The following is a 20,707-nucleotide window of genomic DNA, read 5'->3' as shown; positions in this document are numbered from 1 at the left end:
TACATTGTCCTAGACCTGACCTGAGAGATGTGAAGTAAGGGTCACTGAATTAGTCCCCTTTCCCCCAAAATCCACCACCCCCATTACTGTAAATGCCACAAAGGAATAATCAACAAACATTTTGAATTGAATTGAATTGAATTGAACTGAATTGAACTGACTTAGGAAGAACAGAGTCTTCTCATACTCCTAAGCTCCAACACCAGAACAACCAACAACCGCATGGAGCCTAATTTATTGTTGATATAGTTTATTGCCAAGGCCAAGACCCCAGAGCCTTTATCCCAGGGCTCAGACTTTCCTTTAAATAAGATTTCATTTTCAGAAAATGCCATCAGATATTTTATGTTTATAAAGCTTCAGATACCATGTGTTTCTTCTGCCTTATTTTTTTCTCTGCTCTTTAAAAAAAAAAAAAAAAGTTTTAAAAAATTGCTAGGATCCTGCTAAGAAAAAAATATATTTTCAAAGAGAGAGGAAAAAAAAAAAAACTATTCACATTTGACAGCTCTTGCTATAAAGATGTTCAAGAATCTGGAACAACCTCCTTCCCAAGCTCATTGACTTTTACTGCTGGCAGACAAATGAATGGTGACAGGTCCTTAGTGTTTAGCTTAGTGGGACATTTCTGCTCGGGTCCCAAACTATGTGACTCCTAGGAAACCTGCCAAACTTGAATGTTTCCTGCCAGGTCTAATCAATTTTATAACCAGCCTCTTCTTAGTTGGGGCTCTATTTCTCATACCTGACTATTGAGAAGAGCCGTGGTTGGAGACAGAAGCTTCTTTAGCTGTTCATGGTCAGAAGGAAAAGAGATTAAATTCACCCCCATCCTCTCGGTATTTAGCAGCAAAAGCAATTTAATTTCAACATCAACATTCACGGTGCACAGTGTTTGGTGTAACTGTCAATATTCAGGTGTGAGACAAGGATCACCTAACAGTGTTATGGGAATCTTTAACCACACTGCCGGTTTGTGCTGACTCTAGCTTCTTTCCTACCTTGCTTGAAACGATCACCTTTAGCCCTACTTCAGCTCACATCATTCTCTATACAGAACACTAGCATTAAATAACAATAATAAATGAAATTTTTGTCAAGTTGCTCATGTATGCTTATCTCTCCAACAAGCACACAAACTCTTTAAAACCAAAAGATTCACGATTGTGTCCTTAACACTTAGCACTATTCCTGGTATGTTGTCAGAACCCTTGATGGGCCCAGGGGTCTTTAAACATTATGCATTTATTCCTATCCCTGCTAGCAAGTCCTCAGTCCAACAGGTTTACCCAGTGACTCCACAGGCCCTAAGGATATAATATCCAAGCAGTGGGATAAATTCATCAGGAGCAGGAAAAAAGTGGCTTCTCTCTCTAGGATTTAAATATCAGAGAAGATGAGCAGAACAAAAGGGATGGGTATTTCCAGTGTTCTGTATTGAAATGGCAAGAACAAGCCTAGGTAGACTAGAGATGGCATGAGTTTGCTGCCAGGTTAAGAAAGGTGCCTGGCAATTTAGAGCAAGGGGACCAATAAGAGGAGGAATGGCACCAAGACAGGCTTCACTAAATGTGGCATAATGTTTTACGTTGGCTCCAGCATGAAGGTATCATTAGGAAAAACTTGAAAGCAAAAGAAATAAAGAACCAATTTCAAAAACAAAATGGCAAGTGAAAAATGTAACAAAATAAGATTTCCCTGATCTAAACAGAAAGTGTAAATCATTATGGTTAATACAGGCTAATTTTCCTAACCCTACCACTATTTGAATGTTAGATTCGCTATTAGCCATCCAATTAATCATAGTACAAATATGAAATATGATAGATGATAGATAGATAGATAGATAGATAGATAGATAGATAATCTACCATGACTTCAAAACACATGCTGAAGTCTAGAGAGTATCATGCTAAGTGAAGTAGTCAGAGAAAGACGAATACCATGATTTTTCTCATATGTGGAATTTAAGAAACAAAGCAAATGAGCAAAGGGGAGGAAAAAAAGAGCAAGGAGCAAAGCAAGAAACAGACTTTTAACTATAGAGAACAAACTGCTGGTTACCAGAGGCGTGGTGGGCAGGAGGATGGGTGAGGTGTTGGGGATTAAGGAGGGCACCTGTGATGAGCCTCGAGTGATGCATGGAAGTGTTGAATCACCATATTGTATACCTGAAACTAATATTACACTGTGTGTTAACTAACTGGAATTTAAATAAAAACTTAAAAAAAAAAAAAAAAGAATCATTACATGGACCAGGAGAGGAAAGTTGCTTGAAATTACACACTTTAATGGATCATGAACAAGGGAACAAGCCATATCCAGCTGTGATGTGGAGGCCTGATTTAATATTTTGGTCTCACATGGTTTCCTTTTCAGTCCTTAGCTGTCAAAGGAATGAGATAAAAAGACAAAGGCTGACCCCTGTTAGACTAATTTTGATGTGCTAAAAGTCCGAAGAAGGAAAGGAAGCATAATATCAAAAGGACAGAAAAAGAGGCACATACCCAATTATAAAAAGCTGTTTTATTCAAAGACATAAGAGTTATCATTTAAAGAAATTTACTGTTTGCAAAACCACCTCCGATTCAAGGCATTAATATGTGATTTTCATTAATGTGTCCAGACCTAAACATGGTGGCCAGGCCAACTAAGGAGATGGGAATTAACCTTCCCTAAACCATCGCAGCTTCACAGAGAGTAGACGTGTCAGATAAAATTCGGGACACTGATTTTGAATTTCTGATAGGGAATGATTTTTTTAGGATAAGTCTATTTAAATATTTCATGGAGTATTCCTATTCTAAGAAATTATTTGTTGTGTATCTAAAAATTCAAATGTAATTGTGTGTTCCATGTTTTTATTCCCTAAATCAGGCAACCCTACCTGTGTAAAGTTATACCTGAATTTCTTTTTTTCTTTTTTAAGATTTTATTTATTTATTTGAGAGAGATAGAGATAGCGAGAAAGAGCACAAGCAGGGAGGAGAGGGAGAAGCAGGCTTCCTGCAGAGCAGAGAGCCCGACGCCGGACTCCATCACAGGATCCTGGGATCATGACCTGAGCCGCAGGCAGACGCTTAACCAACTGAACCACCGAGATGCCCCTATACCTGAATTTCTAAACACGACAAAAATATCACATAGCTTGTCAAAAAATTGCAGTGAAATGCTCCCATTCTGTCAGATATTCAGAGGCTAGTATGTTTTCCTGTCATTTGTAGCCAAAACTGAACCATGAACATGGCCAGTATTTTAAAATCATAACAACAAAGAGCATTAAAAAAAGAATCACAGTTCTTCTTTCCCTCCAGTCCCTGAAGTCCTGGTCATGCTGTTTCCCTTGCTTTTAATAGTGGGTCAGCAATGCAGTATAAAATTTCCTCATAAAGTTGTAAGGCGGGGAACATGATAAGGTAAGTGGAGTAGTCATCTGGGCACAAAAATTCAGGGGAAGGTACCAAAAAACTCACTAATCAAACTACATAACATTTTACTGAATCACTTTTAAAAATCAAAATTAATGGAAAAATTTCATGATGAATAAAATCTCAAAAATTTAAGTGAAGACAGGATCTGACCCCACATTTTAATGATTTGGCCCCATTTGCCTCCCCCTCATCCCAGCCCTGATTCTTAACCTTCAAGATACTGATGGATACCCATGTCCACCTTGAAGCTTTTCCTGCCTGCTCTGTTGAGAGTGAGAGCCCTCTGCTCAGCTTCTGTGGTCCAGCCAAATACGTTGTTGTCTTTGTAAGCTGGACTGAGATTCCCTGAAACCAGCCCTGGCCACCCATACATCATCAGACTGTGTAGCACACAACAGGGCCATATCTAATGGGACTCCATTTTCACCATAGCCAAGATAGATAAGGACTTTTTCTTTTTCTAATATGTGTTAAAATTCTCTATGGACAAGCGCTGACTCCAGAGCTTTTAACATTGAGTCTTAAATGGTCAGGCACCTTCAACCTTTCAACAAGAAAGTGCTTCTTTCAATATGAACATATGGGATGTTTGTTTACCCTCGTTTCAAGTGCAGGCAGATCCTCTTCCTGCATGCTAGTATGGACCATACAAATAACTCTGCAGCGTGAAACCACGCAAAGCGATCTTACTAATTCATGTGCAGAATTACAGTTCTTCCGTAACTTTCATAAATTTTTGTCATAAGATTAAAACTTTCCTGCTGTTGGTTATAACAATATAGAAATGAAAAAAATAAAGTAAAATTAATACTTATTTAATACAGTGTAATTTAAAAGATTGGAACATGGAGAATTAAAATATGTTTCTTTGTTAAAAAAAAAAAACTTATCAAGAGTAGTTGGAACAGCGCCTGCTTTCTCCTCATCATGTAACTTACAATATGGAGTATTTTTTTCTGTTTCGGCAAACCGTCATACTCTTTTCTGTCAGGATCTGCCTGCAACATTTTTTCCTTTACGTTTTTCATGTCGTGAGATACCTCTGAGTTCCTCTGTTGTGAAGGTTTTGCTAGCGTCACTTCCTCTGAGACATCATCCTTTTCACCTCAACTGCTTTCCTCATTTAGGTGAGTAATTCTGCATCACTAAATTGTTCTCGCCACACACCCAGGGTCTCTCAACTCATGGCAGCACCCGTGTTCCCACGGTCAGCCGGTCCTACAGCTGCATGTAACTTTCCATGTGAATTTCACTGTCAATATTATCACTTTGTGTTTCTTCACTAAGCTTTCTTCTTTGTTGGCCAATTTCCTCTTCCTGCTATCTAGTTTTGTGAAACGTTATGTGGGTTTATTACTGAAGTCAAAGAGCAACACTACTACATGCTTCCCTCCTGGTGTGTGAATAACCAATGTCCCGTGGCCAGTCACCAACAGACTCTGTGAGAAGTGACATGATCGGTCATTGGTCATGACACCCATCAGTTATTGATTTATATAATGATTTGTGCAGGAAACAGCAGGCCGTGAAGTTTCTACTTTATGCAATCACACACAGTTAATATACTGTGGTAACTGAAATTTAAACCATATTGTCTTATCTAACTAGACGGTGTACCTGAAAGGCATGCATACTGGAACTATGCAAAGTGAGGACTGTCCATATTCTAATCCTTCCCTTAGTACTATTCCTAGGATTAAAATAGAATTGTCTGTATATGAGCCAAGTTTTGTGACTGAATTTAGTAGATTTTTCTTCTATTCCCTTTCAAAGTATATTTTACACAAAGTATATTTTCTTAGTTTCTCTGTCACTTTCCTCTTTGGAAATTATATACATTCTAATGAACTTGTCCCTACTAACAACTCATAAAAAAAGGATAAAGAGGATTCCTAGAGCCCTGTCTCCCTCCCAGACAACATGTTCGGATTACTGTCTAACCTCTCAGAGACTATGCTGAGGTCAGCCCCATTCCAACCTCCTTCTGTAGATTAGGGCCTGAGAATTTCGTAGCTTCTCCTGAAGTGAGGACTCTGCAAATGAACCCTCAACTAAGCAGATACAGCCACTGAGACTTGGAAGATGGAAGTCAGCACCAAGAGCCTCGGGCTTGCCCACGCGTGGTCTTCTGTGCTGGTAGCCGCAGAGATCTTTAAAGGTTCAGTCCCTAGTGCCATGGGTGCCAAGAAGCAGTGACGTCAGTGCCAGTAGATTTCCACTGAAGAGTGCAGCGTCTGCGTGTCGCATACGAGCTTGGTTATCTGGCACTCCTGGAAATTACATAAGCAGCCCTACACCCCCTAGTAAATCCCTTTCTGCTTTAACTAGCTAGACTGGAAACTGTTAGCTGCAACAATCATCCTGAGAGATACAGGTGTTAATTTGCAGACTAGCTCAAATGATACTGCATAGCCAACTGCTTTCTTTCCTGTGTAGATTTTCTAGAGATAAAAACAATTTCAGTGAGAGAGAAATTATCTCAGACAACAAATAAAAACTGTTCTACCCAAATGCAGTGAACTATGTGCATATTCTTTTTTTTTTTTTCCTACTCATCCGTAAAGGTCTTGCCTGCACCTTCAAGAACATCGTCCCGAAGGGCCACGTGCACTCCTACAGGGCACAGGCACTTTCTGGGCATTTAGCTAGTTGTCTTTCCTCATATTCTATCTCTAGTTCTTCAAACTTCTTAAAATTAAATCAATGAGCCAGAAAATTCAGACATCTTTAAGTTCAAATGTGTTTTGATTTTCCCAATTGATTAAAACTTGGCTTCCTAAACACCTAGATGTCCAGGTCCTGCCGTGATGATTCCCCCTTAATACTAGAACCCATATTTTCCCTTAATGGCAACTCTACAAAGCAAGCAACTCAGAACAAAGGATGGAGGTGAAAAAGAAAATGGTAAGAAACTGGCCACTTTATCCCTTCAAAAGAGATGGGCCACAATTAGTTCCACAAGAGAAGATAATAAATAAATAAGTTTATTTAAAAATGTCGTGGGTGGGGCACCTGGATGGCTCAGTCAGTTAAGCATCTGACTCTTGATTTTGGCTCAGGTCATGATCTCGGAGTCATGAGATCAAGCCCTACATCAAGCTCCGCACTCAGCAGAGAGTCTCCTTGAGATACTTTCTCCCTCTCCTTCTGTCCCTGCCCCAAAACGTACATTATCTCCCTCCCTCTCTCTCTGTCTTTCTCCCTCTGTCTCTCTCAAAATAACTAAATAAATCTTTTAAAAAATGTCTTGGAAATATTTATCTCCAGTAGAAGCTTAGGTTTATTTTTTTTAGTCTAGAATGTCAAAAGCATCTTATTCTTCACCAATCCCCCTGCGGCCACGTTACCTAATACTTAAAGTCCAAGTTAAGCGATTGAAAAGACATGTTTTTATTCAAGTTCTGATACCAACCACCTCCATGAGTTTAGGTCCATCATTGAACCCTGAGTCTCTATTTTCCAATCTGCAAAATGAGGACTGTGGTGTAAATGGCCTCCAAGATTTCTTCCAGTGCTAACTTGGTTTGTTTCTATGATGTTGAATGTAAGATTTATATATGCCAGGGTCCAAAAATGTCATCAGGGCTGTGAACTCATTGTGTGCCTCAGAAAGTACATACCATGAGAACAAAAGCATTCCGTTCTTCACAGGATTTCTAGCTAATAAAATAGTTTATTCTGAATTATAAATTTAATCATGTTCTCTTTAACAAAAGCATGTTTTCAGCTAAATGAGTTATTTTTAACCAATATTTGTTGGGTAACTGCCATCTATCAAACATTAAAACACTCTAGGCTTATGAGGTCATTTGTCACAACCCTCTGAGGTGTTGTCCATTTCTTACACATGAAACAACTGAAACAAAGAAAGATGACTAAGTTGATGCAGGAAATAGATTTTCTGAGTAGAAATTCTGGGATCCAAACCTTACAATTAGACTCCAGAGTCCATGTATTGAATACCAATGCAAGATTCTTATCCCTCACTAATAATGATGTATGAAATAATATAGAAATAAGTAAATAAAAATTATAGGTATACACATAATTTTTAAAGATTTTTGTCATGAAAGGTTAACATTTTTCAAGTGCTTTAGAATATAAGCTTCTCTTTTTCCCTTTGAGACTCTATTTGAAGATGTAAAATGACTAAGTCAAATCAGATCATTTCTGACATTCCTCTTAGCTTTAAATGTCTTTAGGCTAAGAATCTTTAACAGCCTTTCTTTACCTGTTAATTTCCAAATTCTGTGACCCACCTCCTGTTAGAAAACACCTCATATCTAACAAATTACCTTATCTTGTCTTCATCTGAAAGCACTAGAGTGACCAAGATATGCCTTTCTTTCACACAATGGCCATCTTCAAATTCCCAAGTGACATATAATCAACCCTCTCCTTGGACACTACCTGCTTCCTCATTATGCTCCTGGAACATAGATGCCATCGTGGTGAAAATCACCCACAGCAAGCAACGAGATGGGAGTGTGGTACCCTCACACCACAGAGGTCTCATTATGGCAGCCCTGGACTCCCTGCCTGGACTTCATGTGACAGAACAGTAAGTTCTATCTGGCTTAAGCGTCTATAATTTGAGATTTTCTATCATGTGCAGTTGAAGTTAGCCTTAACTATATACATGAATATTTACATATGTTTTTAAAATATTGAAGTAGTATAAAATGTTGTGCTGCAGAATAATAACATACCTTGACAATCTTTTCGGTCCAAGAAATATAAAACTACTTCACTCTTTTTTTTTTAAAGATTTTATTTATTTATTTGACAGAGAGTGAGCGAGAGAAAGCATGAGCGGTGGGGGGGGAGTGAGGGAAGGGCAGAGGGAGAGGGAGAAGCAGGCTCCTGGGTGAGCAAGGAGCCCAATGCGGGACTCGACCCCAGGATTCTGGGATTATGACCTGAGTGGAAGGCAGACGCTTAACCAACTGAGCCACCCAGGCGCCCCTACCTCACCCTTTTTAATGGGCTGCATTTGTTCAATTAAAAAACCATGTATAGGATGGGTCTACCCATTCAATGCTTTTTAACCATTCCTCATTGCTGAGGGTTGTTTCCCAGCTTTGGCCATTATGAACAAAAGCTCCAGTCAACATCCTTGACCCTGCCTCTTTTTACACATAGGAGAACATTTCGCTAGCAATCATTCCCTGGTGTAATTGCTAAGTCCAAAAGTATTCACATTTCTCTTCCTCAGAGAAACTCCAGGTTGCTTTTCTAAGTATCTTCCTAGTTTACTCTCCAACCAGTGGTAATCCACTTACGAGCATAAGTGATGTATATCAATCAAATCTGCCAATTTTAAATTTTATAGCCCCCCTAAAACTTCTCTTTTAAAGATGAAAAAATTCCCTGTACCTTTTCCTTTACTGCATGGCATAGTTCTCAGACTTTCCATCGTCAAAGTACCTCACACCAATGTAGTCAGAACCTCTCAAACTATACCAACCAAAACTATTCAAATTGCCACAAGTCAAGTTGACAACCTTTTTTTATGAGGTTCAGATAGTAAATATTTTGGGTTTTGTGGGCCTGCTGACCTCTGTTACAGCTGATCAACTCTGCCATTGCAAAACAAAAGCAGTCCTAGTCAATATATTTAAAAAATGAATGTCTATGTTCCAATGAGTTTATTGGAAAAAACAGGTGGTTAGCCAGATTTGACCCATAGGCTATCGTGTGTCATAAATTACAGTCTTACTATAATTTACCTTGATCTGAAAAAAGGAACTGATAGATAGTGAGGAATTAGGTGTGTCCAGAGAGAAACTAAATTTAATTTAGAGCCTAGCCTACAGTAGGTGCACACTAAATGTCTGTTGAATTAATAAATAGAACAATTATGTATGAGGTCTGTGAATAATCCTACACCTAACAGAAAAGGAGAATACATCTGAAAAAAAAACACTGCAGGAGAAAAAATCAGTAAGAGAATATCTTCTCAGTGTTCTCACTAAGATGCAAGAATAGATGTGTTATATAAAACTGAAGTGGGAATTCATAGAAGAAAATATGCTGAGATGAATACAAAGATGAAGAGGAAGCTAGCTGAAGAAACTCAAAATGTAGGTCTACTTTCAAGGCAAGAAGGTATAGAACTGAGATGTATCTTATCACAAGAATTTTGCATTTTGTGATTACAAATGAAGCTGATCCTTTTCTTCCTAAATGAACATTTCTTTATAGTTTACCAAAGATTAGTATTCACTCAAATAAGTGTAAATTGAGTGCCTACCACATGTCAGACACAGAATAAGGAATCCCCATCCCTGTCTTATTGAGTCACTGCAGCCATATGAAATCGGTAGTGTTATTTCCCCACTGAACAGATCATGAAATAAGAGCTGAGGGAAGTTGAGGGAAGCTGAGGTAACTGTACTGATGTCACAAAGCAAGTGTACTACTTAGACTAATGCTCACTGCTCAAAAAAAAAAAAAAAAAAGAAAAAGGACTCGAAAGCCCTTTGGTGCACATTAAAAACCAATTTATATTCTCTCGTGATTTTATGAGTTGCCTGGCAGTTTCTCCCTCTTCCCATGATCATCACTGAGGCTGAATGTCTGAGGACTTGACCGGGCCAGCTCCTTCACCTGCTGAAAATGTGCCCTGGCTATTGCCTGGGAGGTCAACTGGAGCCGTCAACCAGAGAGCCTCAGTTTTCCATTTGTGGAGTCTCCATGCTGCATGAACTGCTCACGGTAGGGCGTCTGGGTCCCAAGTAGCAGAAAATAAAATGTGCTGGACCTGAGCTAGCACATCTTTTCCATTGCATTCTGTAAGTCAAAGCCAGCCAGCCAGGTTCAAGGAGAGGACAAATGAGCTCTACCTCCGGAGGTAAAGAGTGACAAATGTGTACCAAGAGTGAAGAAATTATTGCTGGCCATCTTTGGAGCAAACTATCACACAGTAATTCATAATAATATATAAGCAAGAAATAAACATAATACAAATTATTTCTCACCTAAATGACAATTGGACGTGAAGGATTCCTGGCCATCAGGCAGCTCCCCTCCATGCAATAATTCAGCCACCAAAACCTTTCACAATTTACTGGCTCACAATCATTTTATTCTAGCAAAAGGAAGAAAGGAAAACATGAAGACACCCCACTTCTTAAAAGCCTCAGAGGAAGTGATACACATCACTTCCAATGACAACCCATAATCAGTAATCACATAACCACAAACAAACATGAGCAGGGTTAGGAAATAATCTTAGTCACTGGCTGGACAGCCATTCCATCCCTCTTTGCCTCCTCCCCCCAGAAACCTAGCTTGGCTAATCATCTTTGCCAACACTAGTAAGGGGAAAAGCCAGAACCAGAGGCTAGATCTACATCATTCTAGAACACATGCTCTCTCCATTATGCCTAGAGGAAAGAGGAATGCCTACCATAAAGACCTTGTGGGAGGAGGACAAATAAACTAAGTAAAAAATATGCTATCCTAATTACTGCAATTATGATATACATTAGGTACTATGGGAGAAGACTATGGCATTAGAACAATGGAGAATGACCGAACATGAGGTTAGAGAAATAAAAATGCAGATGGGGAAAAGACACTATATGTGACAATGGAAACCACTGAAGGATTTTAATAAAAGAATGGCATGACAAGACTTTAGAAATATCATCCTGGGGTGCCTGGGTGGCTCAGTCTGTTAAGCATCGTAGGACTCTTGATTTCCGCTCAGGTCATGACCTCAGGGTCTTGAAATGGAGCCCCATGCCGGGCTCTGTGCTCAGTGGGGAGTCTGCTTGAGATTTTATCTCCCTCTCCCTCTGCCCCTCCATTTCTCTCTCTCTCTCAAATAAATAAATCTTAGAAAAAAGAAGAAGAAGAAGAAATATCATCCTGCCCATATGATCCAACATAAAGATTAAACAATGGGCCCTCGATGGTATGTTAAATTATTCTATCAGAACAAAGGTCATTTATGTGTGGGATAAGATCTTCTCATGAAAAAGATTTAAATTATCTCTATTATTGATGTCTTGTACATCATTTTCATTTCTCTTTTAACCTATCTATGCTATCCTTTCTAAGATGGAGATCATTCTTCTTAGTAGAAAAGGCAAAAGAAAATAGGACTTGAAAAGTGGTTTTGTGTGTGTGTGTTTTACAAAAAAACAGCTTGTTCTTTTTGTTTCAGACATAGCTTTAGATATCTTTTCAATATACATCACATTTTTTAACATTAATTCTAACTGAAAGGACCAAGTAAGGTACCATTAAAGCTGTTGGGATAGGTTTGGAAGAGGAAGCTAGTGGGCTGATAATAATGTGAAGGGCATGTAACCATGAAATTCCATGCCATGCCTTTGGAAAGAATGGGGAAACTAATTATGTGAGGGACTGAGGGTGAAACTAACCTTATTGTGGTAATCATTTCACAATAAATATGTGTATCAAATCATCACTTTGTATACCATAAACTTAACATATTTTACATGTCAATAATATCCCAGTAAAGCTGAAAAAATGCAGAAACACTAAAGACTTCATGGAGATTCAGCTTATATAAGCTGTGTTTTTGGAAGATAACTGGAGTATGATTTGGAAAGTAAAAGGATTATAATTCAAGTACCATCTTAGTCATTTGGGCTGCTCTAACAGAATACCATGGACTGGGTGGCTTAGAAACAATAGCAATTTATTTCTCACAGTTCTGGAAGCTGGAAATCCAAGATAAGGTTCTGGCAGATTCAGTGTCTAGTGAGAACATACTTCCTCGTTCAGAAATGGCATCTGCTCACTGTGCCGTCACATGGTAGAAGGGGTGAGGTAGTTCTCATAGGCTTCTAAGAATATGAATCCCATTTATGAGAGTTCTGCCCTCATGACCATAATCACCTCCCAAAAGCCCCACCTCCTAGTACACCGGGAATTATCTTTTGATGTATGAATTCTGAGGGGGACACAAACATTTAGCTTATAGCAGGCACCTAGACCCCCAGTTACAAACTTATTAGTTGTGTAGGTAGGAGATATGCATGAAGGGCTGGACTATGCAGTGGCAGAGGAGAGTGAAAATAATCTGAGCCCTACAGGAGAAGTTGGGGAAATGGAAGTCAACATTAGAGTTTTACTCAATGAAACTCAAAGAATGGTAAGACCTTGAACTCAGGTCATTCTCAAGTTTGGAAGGATTAGAAGGCAATATTTTTTTAACGATTTGAAATAGAGGTTTTGTTATGAAATCACTATAGAATACCAAAGGAAATATTATAAATTCACAGCTGGTGACCAGGAAAGAGATTTGGGTTGCATAAGTTTGAGGACAAGAATAGCTGGTTCTAGTTTCCTAGCTACTGGTTCCTAGAAACTGGTTTTTGGCACTATCTTCCAAGCACGAGTCAAAATTTCTCACAAAAATGGTGTTTATTTGCTTGAGATTTGGGGTATAGGCAGTGTGTGTGTGTGTGTGTGTGTGTGTGTGCATGTCTGTGTGTGTCTATGTGTCTAGGTTGGTGAGTGGGTATTCATGCGCATACGCACACACGCACATACGTATTTTTTCTTGGCTAGTGTAAGAAAATAATCAGAAATAAAAATTATAAAAATTATTGACTCAGAACTTTCCAACTTACTAGTTTAGTACCCTGGAACCCTCAGCACAGTAACAACTGAATTGTTCATAACAAGGAGAATGTATTTTCCTTCACAGTAAAAATTGCCACCTAACAATTTTTTTTCTATTGCTATCACTTGACATTTACTAGTATTCCAAAGGATTAGTGCACAGCAGAAAAAGCACATAGTTATTGTGTCTATATAAAATTAACTTTTTATATCCCCCAAATCACAAATTCCTACAGATCAAAGCTACAACTACTGAGTAAAAGGTAACATTTGGACATGATCATAAAACTAAACTCTTTTAAGTTCTTATGAAATTTGAAGTTAATAAAAGTCACATGAAATAATCCCCTGCATATAGAAATCTACTGATTTACATTTTAATGAAAAGGGAGCAATACTTAGAAAAAATAAACTTTCCAAAGCATACGAAAATAAATTCACTTCGGAACACGGGTCTAGAGTTCTGAAAATTCTTGTGGTCTTTGAAAACACACATCCTCAGAAATTCTTCTGAGACCCAGAATTCGTAGACATACTTCACTCTTCCTATCCCTACCTCTTATCTCTCTTTTTTTTAATCCTAATTTACAACATTTGTCAAGCCCAGATAGGATGAAAGTAATGTAAACAGGCAGCTCTGTGCAGATTTTGTTGTAAAAATAGAAACTAAAGGCTTGGAGCTGTATCTGAGTCTCATTTGCTTGGCAGTGATGTAGATGTTCAGACAGGACAAACTTTCACTGGAAGGTATGGCTATAAATAAAAATGTTCCAAAGAGAAAGTAACAAAATGGCATCTCTTTCCATGTGAGCCCACAGTGGAGTTGGATCCTTTCCTCCTCTCTGTTAATCAAACTCAAGTTGGGTTTCCTAATCGCTACATGAAAGACCTTTAATAAGTCCCGGTTATAACCTGGAGCAAAACCCCTCACTATCCATATGAACTGACCCATTTTATAAGTAGTCAGGAATTTCAGGAATTTAATTTATAAGTAGAGGAATTTAAAGGCCATTTGGCTAGTAGTTGGTGCAATGAAGGACTTGGGGATCAAATAAGGACCTTCTATTGACCCGGGACCCATTGCTGTCAACTCTAGCTCACACAAGGTGAGATCCTCCCTGCTCCATGTTCTAGCACCTTTGCCATCTCCCCTGTGGCAATAATCATTTCAACTCCTTTTTACTGGAATAAAAAATCGTTCAGATAATGATCTGTCAAGCGATGTTTAGGGGCATCCTTGGCTAAAAGAAGTTATAAATCATAAAGAATGAATAATGTTATCACTCTTTCTGGGGGAGAAGACCATTCTTTTCAATGGGAAATGTGTGTGATCCATATATTTTAAGAACTAGAAAGCTGAACAATGATGAATGATGACAGAAGAAAGGAGAAGTGGTATCGAAGGTTGATAGCAGATTAAGGCAGCAGAGTCAGGATGTAACCAAAAACTCACATTGTCTAGAGAAACAACAGCACACACTGAACTAGCCCATCATAGATGAGGAAGTTGCCTGAGAAAGGCAGACCTTGCTTTGGCTTTCAGCCTGGGAGCTCTGAAAGTGATCTGAAACCAGCCTCCTCCTCAAACTTTCAGAAGACACACTCCCCTCCACCCCTTTTATGAGCATTAAGATCTCATATCCTTTTTTAAATATGGAATTGTGTGCAAATATAGGTATTTCTTCATTTTAGAAATATAAATAATACATTAAATGTAAAGTTTCGGGCACCTGGGTGGCTCAGTCGTTAAGCGTCTGCCTTCGGCTCAGGTCATGATCCCAGGGTCCTGGGATCGAGCCCTACATGGGGCTCCCTGCTCAGTGGGGAGTCGGCTGCCTCTCACACTCCACCTGCTTGTGTTCCCTCTCTCGCTGTGTCTCTCTCTGTCAAATAAATAAATAAAATCTTCAATAAATAAATAAATAAATGTAAAGTTTCAAAGTATGCATACTACACTCATATCGTGTGCTTTGCCCTTCTGTGAAGGTCTTCTAAAATCAAGTGGTTAGTGGGTGTGGCCTTCCAGATGCTTACAGGTACGAATTTAATTAGCTGCTCTGGCACTTCCTGTTACCAGGCTAGGTAGATTGGATGGAAATTGTCAACTCTAGATTCCGACTGAGGAGCCAGCCCCCTACACACTGGTTTCCCTGCCACACAGCTGCCAGACTTCCCATCTCACCAAAAAACAAATCTGATGTCATCCCATACCCACTTTCATGGTTTTTCTTTTTTTTAATTGAAGTATAGTTGGATGTAATATAAAATTAGTTTCAAGTGTACGACATAGTGACTTGACAATTACATGCATTACAATATCCTCACCCATAGTAAGTTATCACCTGTCCCCGGAAAGTTGTTACAATATTATTGACTATATTCCTTATCTTATACTTTTTATCCCATGACTTATTTATTTTATAACTTATTTATCTTACAACTTTGTACATCTTAGTCTTCTTCACCTCTTTTGGCTATCCTCCCACCCCAGCCCCTTCCCCTCTGGCAACCACTAGTTTGTTCCTTATATTTATGAGTCTGGTTCTCTTCTTGTTGTTTGTTTGCTTTGTTTTGCTTTGCTTTTTAGATTGCACATATAAGTGAAATCATATGATACTTGTCTTTTCCTGTCTTATTTATTTCACTTAGCATAATACCCCCTAGGCTTAACCATGTTTTCACAAATGGCAAGATTTCATTCCTTGTATAGCTGAGTAATATTCCATTGTCACATCTTTTGGTTTTTGGGTTTTTTTGCCTTTTTGTTTTTTTGGGGTTTTTTGCCTTTTTGTTTTCTATCTTCCCCCTTTTTATTGAAGCAGAGTTGACACACAATGTTACATGAGTTTCAGGTGTACAACATAGTGACTCGACAAGTCTATACCTGATGCTGTGCCCCCCACAGGTGTAGATACCATCTGTTACCACACAACACTCATACAATTCCATTACCTATATTCCCTGTGCTGTACCTTTTATCCCCATGACTTACTCGTGCCATACCTGGGAGCCAGTATCTCCCACTCCCCTCCTCCCACTTTGCCCATCTCTCCCACCCTCTTGCCCTCTGGCAACCATCAGTTAGTTCTCTTATGCCACATCTTCTTTATCTATTCATCTATTAATGGACACTGAGGCTGCTTTCATACATACCCACTTTTAATGCTCCATCTCCTTCCTGTTGCCTTAAGGATGAATTCCAAACTCGACATGCCACATACAGTCCTTCATAGCTGACCTCAACCTGCCATTCAACCTCATCTCCCATAATTCACATCTTTCTCACAAAATCTAGCTTCCAACTAAAATGATCCTTTCCAGGGGCGCCTGGGTGGCTCAGTCGGTAAAGCATCTGCCTTCAGCTCAGGTCATGATCCCGGGATCCTGGGATCGAGTCCCGCATCGGGCTTCCTGCTCAGTGGGAAGCCTGCTTCTCCCTCTGCCTCTGCGTGCTGCTCCCTCTGCTTGTGCTCTTTCTGTCAAATAAATAAAATCTTTAAAAAAATAAAAATAAAAAATAAAAAATAAAATGATCCTTTCCATTCAGAACTTCACCTGGACCTTCATCTGCACTATCATCCCTACTAGGAATAAAATAGACTTCTTCGCTCCTGGTGGCAAGACACATGCTCCTTTGTCATGTCCCTGCTCAAAGTTCATATCTTTTGTTGTGACCTCCGCAACGACTCTAAGCAAAAACAGTTACTCTGTCCTCTACTCCCACAATATCTATCTATAGCATAGTTACAAAATTGAAACAGGCCTTCACATATCGTAGCATTCAGAATTTAGGATCTTCCCATTTATTGTGCTACAAACAAAAGGAATACCAGGATAAGAAAGACACAATTCCTCTCATTAAGATGCTAAAAAATTTGCACATAAATAGCTATTAATTGCAGGCAGAATAAGGATCCCCAAAAGTGTAATCAATGCATTATTGTAGTTAAAAGATGAATATAATTATATCTCGCTGTGGGGATCAGAAAACACTTACAGGAGGGGCACCTGGGTGGCTCAGTCGTTAAGCGTCTGCCTTCGGCTCAGGTCATGATTCCAGGTCCTGGGATCGAGCCCCGCATCGGGCTCCCTGCTAGGCCGAAAGCCTGCTTCTCCCTCTCCCACTCCCCCTGCTTGTATTCCCTCTCTTGCTGTGTCTCTCTCTGTCAAATAAATAAATAAAATCTTTAAAAAAAAAAAAGAAAACACTTACAGGAAGACCTTGAGTCTGAAGTGAGCCAGGAGGCTTAGGTAAAACTGATCAAGGAGAATTGAATTAAGAGAGTGGAGGAAATGAATCTGGGGAAAGTGGAGGCCCTCTCATTGGCCTGGAGCACGGACAGGTTAGGGAAATAAGGCAGCAAACTTTCTATGAGGTATTTCTCTCAAACGTGGTCTTGCAGGCCTGCCTGAGAAATTTATGTCTTGTTTCCATAGCAACCAGAAACCTTTAAAGGCTTTGGAGCAAGGAAATCTCAGGATCAGAGCCTCCTTAAATACAGGAAAAAGTCCCTATGAAATTTTCAGGTACTGAGAAATTGTACCAACCTTAAAAAGCAGAAGAAATAATATGAGCATTGATTTATGGTGCTTGATTCAAATGAGCTTGTAGCTAACAAGAATAACTGTCCCCAAATGATTCCACAAGCTTCAGCAGAGACAGTATTAAGTAGAAAATTAAAATTTTATAAATTGTACTAGTTGGCCATTAAAAATAGATAAAATAGCCTATGTGCGTGTTTGAATTAAGATAAACAGAGAAAGAGGTTGTTGCTATATTATGTCAATACAAACTGTATATTGAGTCGGCAGAATTAAAAAGTTGGTTAAATAAAATGAATTAATCAAACCAATTAACACCAAGTAAGTGAAGCAACTGGTACTATAACATTTTTTTGATATTAAATTTTTTTTGTTTTATTTTCAACTGGAAAGCAAGGTTAAGGAGTCTTTTCAAGCTCATGGTGTTAGAAATATAGCCAAATCCAAAACAAATTTACCTTCAAATTTCTGCTTTAACTATTACAACCCTTAAATTAAACATTTACATTCAAAATAATGGTTCCAAATAATATTTTAGTATATTTTTATTATGCAGAAGTTAATATGGTAGTTTATTATAATATATTTTAAAAATAATTATCTTCTCAAAAGGCCAAAGTAATGCTTTTGAACTTAATGGAAAAACAAATCTTCAGATAGAAAACAAAGATCAAGCAGATGGACTTTATCAAAAAAGAAATAGAGGTCTGAAAGAATTAAGAAGATTTCTCGGTAACCAGGAAATACTTTAATTTTGAAAGTCTTAAACTGATTATGTGACTGATACCCAGTAACATACATTTAGTCACATTGGAAAATAATTTTTTTCATTCGATTAATTGCACTTCAAGCCTTGACCAACGTATTTTCGACAGTAACCACAGCTGCTTACGTTCATGAACAATCTAGAAATAAACCTACTGCTATGTCAGTTCTTTGAGTTTACAAATATTAGTTTCTGCTATCTACAAGGGAAAAATCATTTTTTTAAATCATTGGTGCTAAAGAAAACAAAGCTAAATGCTACTCATTTTCCCCCTGAATTCCAGGAACATATGTTAATCCCAAGGCAGGATTAAACTAGCAAACTTAAAAGTTAGCAAAAAAATTTATAGCACTTCACCCCCACTGAATTTTCTCTGGTTCAGAAGGAAAAAGTAACCATTAAGGGAGTAACATGCATCTCCTACACACATGACTTAGCGGCCATTGCGTGCACGAATGCCATTAACTCAGGCAAGAGTTTGCAGAAAGTTATCTAAGGAGATATATATATGCATTCACACATAGACATATAAAAACCATATAAATAGGCACAAAACCGCATACCCAGAAATTTAAAGAAGTCACGCACAACTGAAATGGCCAAAAATATATAATTTAATAGTGTTTCTGTAAGAGGTTTTTTTTTTTAGAACATTAGTTGGATCTATCATGCCAGGATCCTCATCAAAACAATCCCCAAATGGACTGTTTAACATGAAATCTTGGAGACACAGCAAGATAACTGAGAACTGAATGAAAAGTATTGAGCGTATTATGTACACGACATTTAAGATAGGCTGCTATTTTTTATTATAAATAATACGAATATTATTACAATGAACATTGCCGTGTGTTCTGATGTTAATGACCTGTTGCCCAACAATGTCAGGGTCCTCACCTGGGATAAGAGAGTGTCATCTCAGTGAGATCGTCTCCTTTCCATAGAGCCTGCCCGTTCTCTGCATCTTGCTTATTTCTACATCCTTCGCTCCTTCACACCAAATTGATCACTTCCTTGTATTAAACCAATATACTCACTGCAGGCTCTTATTATCTGTCGGAATTGTTCCAAGTCCAATTTTTAAAGTATATGTCTTCCGCCTCAATCACCAATAGCTCTTGCTTTCTATTTCTGTTTCTCCTGACATTGCCTTTCTTTGTTTCTAATTGCAACAGTTAGAAAATCTGTAAATCACTGCAGCCACAGGAGGTATGACACTCCTGAGAAACTTCCTTGGAAGGCAAATGTGTTTTGCTAATGCCTTCTGCCATGATGTCAAAGAAGGAATTCTGCATTTTTTCATGACTTCCAAATCCTAAAAAAAGATATCTCTGGGGGGGTCACCTAAAATATCTTTCCCAATGGTCAGAAAACTTTTCGTCTCTCGCTGTGTCCTATCTCAAGTCACAGAAGTGGCTGAAGTTAAAACCTATTCCTTAGGATGTTGTTTCAAAATTCCAAATCTACTGTGTAGAGATAAAAGATTAAAATGTTTTCTTCAGGAAACATTTGAAAGCGTAGGGACTATATTTGTTAGAAAACATCATCATCTGTTCTAGGCAGATCACCAACACACATTTGTTGAACAACTAATACACATTGAGCAACGATAATGTGTAAGTCACTGGGAGGTTCTACAAAGAAATACAAGCTAAGATCTGTGCCCTTATGAAGTTGTTGATCTGTTTATGAAGATAAGAAACAAATTCACAAGAAGATAAACAACATGAATTCTAAATGAGGGGTATCGAGCTTTATATGTACTTGGCACTTGACAAAGTAGTCTCATATCCATTATCATATTTAATTCACACATGTTAACTTCATAAAATAGGCAGCTCCATATTAAAAAAGAAAAAAAAGTAAGGTTCAGAGAAGTGAAGTTTGTTGCTCAAAGACATATTTAGTAAGCAGCAAAGTTAGAATTCTTTTCAAGTTCTTTCTTTGCTAAATACAGAGATCTTTCCACTATATTACTCTACCAGTTCAGGTCTAGTGAGGAAAATAGAGATAATGCCAAGAAGTTCCATAGAAGGAATTTGCCTTGCAGTTACTGATTCCAAGAGCTTCAAGGCCAACTGGAAAAGGTGAGGCATGCCTAAGATTAGCAACAGCCAGCATCTCGCTAGGTCTGGAGGGACATAGAGTTGGTGTAATGATGTTGCCACCGCCCATTGGCCTAGCCCAGGGCTGCCTGGAGACAACTAGCCCCAGTGAGAGATGCCCAGGTGGGCTGAGACCATGCGGAATGGGCTTCCTGGAGGAAGCTAGAACCCCACAGAAGTCACCCCCCAAAGCATGTGGGAGAGAATGAGAGGGAATAAAGAGAAAAGAAGATAGTAGAACCAAAGAATGAGAACTTAGT

General features: G+C 38.6%; 1 long non-coding RNA gene across 4 annotated transcripts in view; it reads right to left on the bottom strand.

Moving 5' to 3' along the window:
• Window positions 1-19,501, bottom strand: part of LOC118543617 (uncharacterized) — an 87,619-nt gene extending 68,118 nt beyond the window's left edge. For 2 of the 4 annotated variants that reach the window (XR_013445500.1, XR_004921166.2), the window contains exon 1: window positions 10,412-10,515. This is a non-coding gene — a long non-coding RNA (uncharacterized LOC118543617). Of the gene's footprint in view, window positions 1-10,411; window positions 10,516-17,247; window positions 17,492-19,239 lie in introns of those variants that run through there. The other 2 variants (XR_004921167.2, XR_004921165.2) reach the window with 2 other exon arrangements.
• Window positions 19,502-20,707: the final 1,206 nt, after the last annotated feature.

The sequence above is a fragment of the Halichoerus grypus genome, chromosome 2 (assembly GCF_964656455.1).
Source record: "Halichoerus grypus chromosome 2, mHalGry1.hap1.1, whole genome shotgun sequence".
Lineage (NCBI taxonomy): Eukaryota > Metazoa > Chordata > Mammalia > Carnivora > Phocidae > Halichoerus > Halichoerus grypus.
Note: the sequence above shows the minus strand (reverse complement) of the source record. Positions and strands in the feature narration are given on the sequence as shown.